Raw genomic sequence first — 2,750 nt, forward strand, 5'->3', positions numbered from 1 at the left:
TGTGTATAAGAGACAGGTCCGTGAGAGCGGGGAGCGCTGCGGCGCCCCGCGAGGAGGGAACGTTTCTCCTTTCCATTCCGTTAAAAGTCAGTACTGCTGCGTTCCGGCTTTTTCAGCTGCCAGCTGTGAGGTGTGGAGCCTTTCCAAGGCCTGTGCTGCCTGGCAGCGCTGCAGGCTGTGCGTGTGTGCTGCTGCGTGCGGAAACAAGACTCTGCAACTCGCCCCGAGTCCCCCAGCGGGGAGGTTTTACTCCGGCCGGGGCGCAAGGGGATCTCTCCACACAGCCCGCACCCCCCCGCACATTTCACCAACCCCCCCGAGTGTGGATGTCCATCTTCCCTGCGTTACCGAACACAAACGTACACGTGCAGGTTCTGGAGGCTGGTGTCAGCAGTTTCTGTCTCTCTGCACCTGCCCATCGCCTCCTGGGGGGCGGCTCCGGGGGGCTTTGGGAGGAAGGCTCACAGTCCTCCTCACCTTGGTCTTGCCCCGGAGCATGCGCAGATTCTTAAATAACAGAGGAGTAATTGAAGACTAATAATACACTCGTATTTTGAAATAAAATGCACTTTTAAAATACTATTTCGTAATCTACCTGTTTACTTTCAACACTGGATCAATTTACTGTCATTTTCTTTAGCAAATTCTCACTGCCCAGATTCTGGGATGAACAAAAATCGTTAAATTTTGGATTAATAAATGAATTGCTGATCTGTAAAACGACTGAAAAAAATTACTAAAAAGCAGTTCTTCAACTTGCGCTCTGGCATGAGGTTTTCTACTTTTCTAGTGTTCCCTTAATACCTAAAACTATCTGCTAGTCTTCAGAATTTTCGTGAACTCTGTCATGTATTAAGCTACATTGTGGTATAATAACAATTATTGTCAGGTGCTGCAGAGATAACCAAGAAGTTTGGGTTGCTCTTGCAATGAACTTTTATTCTAAATGGCCACTATAATGGGATGATGGAGAAAGGGATGCAGAACAGTATGATTGTTTGGTGGTTTTGGGTTTTTTTAAATTATATCTTCCTTGTCAGACATGGGTTCTAGCAAGGTTGTGGTCTATGTGCAAAGCTTTTTCCTTGGTAAACAGTCGCTTTGCACTGGAGGAAGAATGGCTGGTCTTGTTTCATCGTGATGTGAACCCCACTGCAGACCCTTTCCCCAGCTATCAGAGACTTGCTATGTAAATTTTGAATAGGATGGAGAAAGATTTCTCCTTAATTTTGAATAGGATGAAGAAAGCTTTCTTCTTAACGAAACTGCAGCTATCAGCTTCAAATTGACTTGTCTTGTATAAGAGACTTCAGAAGCTTTATGTTACGCGATCAGAAAGCAAATAAAGGTTTTATTTTATCTCACAGGATGGAACCGAATTTGGATAGGGAGGACTTTTTCAGACCATCCTATATTGCTACTGTGGGGCCACTTCGAAGAACAGCACCAGGAAGTGTAGAAGATCTTAAAACAGATCTCTCCTCATTTGTCTTTGGTTTCTTCAAGCCTGAACACAAGCCAGGTAAGAAAGCTTTAATGTTTGCATTGTTTGGATATTTTTAATAAGCTTAGTCTTTTCATCAATAAGAATTTTACAGAGGAGATGAAAAGCATCTTTAGTATGTTTTCAGTTTGGAGGAGTTAGATAGGATTAGACAAAGTTGTGTGGCACTGCATTGACACTTCATTGCATGCATTGGTCCTTCTGTGAGTGAGGCCAATTGCCAGCTTGGAGCAGCTTAATCATAGAAAGTTTTTGTGGGTTTCATTCTTGATCTCTAATTGCCTTAATGTCTGTGGGTGTATATATATACAAGCTCTGAGATAACTCTTGGGTTACCACAGCAGCCTTCTGCAGGGGCCTAGGCACTGGTGAAAACTGATGTAGTAAATTACTTTTGCTTCCCTTGCCATCAAATAAGTCTGTTCAAAATAGCCTGGTGAAAATAAAACTGCCTTAACATGCTAGCTATCTAGTAAAGAATCTAGTCAAATTTCTAACTTCCTTTTTTTTTTTTTTTTTTTGGATTTAAGAGGAGCAGTTTGGAGCCTAAGGGACACATACAAGTTTCCCTGCATGTTAGGCCATTTACGTCGTGGAAAGGAGAAAATGAATTGCAGGTGTGATATTTATAGCGTTTAAAAAATAACTTAAACGTATGCTTGGAGTTTTTGTTGGGTTTGGTTTTTTTTTTTTTTTCTGCTGAGCTTTTCATACTCTTTTCATACCTGTGTTGTTTCTGCTTCCTTTTAATAGAAATGTGTTTTACTTGAGGATTCAACAAGCATCACACTGAAGCTTGCCAAAAATTCTTTGAGCTGACCCAGTGAAAAAACTGAATGGATGATGCAGAAGTTCACTTTTTCACGAGCAAATGAATTGTCTTTAAAAGTTTTTATTTTTTTCCTGGAAAAATTGTTTAACTTATATTATTTAATAGCAAGCAAACTAGATTTTTAAACTGTGAACAACTGTCTTTAAGATAAATATGAAGAATTCTTTAAAAGTCTCTAATGATTGCTGAAACAAAATAAAGATGTTTCTTGGTAATGCCCAGGTGTTTGGACCTGAAACAACTCCAGAAGAATTCTTTGAAAGTACCATGAAGCAACCAGTGCAAGATTTCCTAGATGGATATAATCATCTTATTTTTACATATGGCGTTAGAAATGCTGGGAAAACCTACACATTCCAAGGTATAAGTAGAAATGCATTCTTGAATGAAGTTCCTTTTTTTTTTTGGGGGGGG

At 40.6% G+C, this 2,750-nt stretch overlaps 1 pseudogene; it reads left to right on the forward strand.

Moving 5' to 3' along the window:
• The first annotated feature begins 1,251 nt into the window (after positions 1 to 1,251).
• The window catches only part of LOC113490545, a 20,859-nt pseudogene continuing 19,360 nt past the window's right edge, over positions 1,252 to 2,750 (forward strand).

This window comes from Athene cunicularia, unplaced genomic scaffold (genome assembly GCF_003259725.1).
Source record: "Athene cunicularia isolate RWA unplaced genomic scaffold, athCun1 SCF_13, whole genome shotgun sequence".
Lineage (NCBI taxonomy): Eukaryota > Metazoa > Chordata > Aves > Strigiformes > Strigidae > Athene > Athene cunicularia.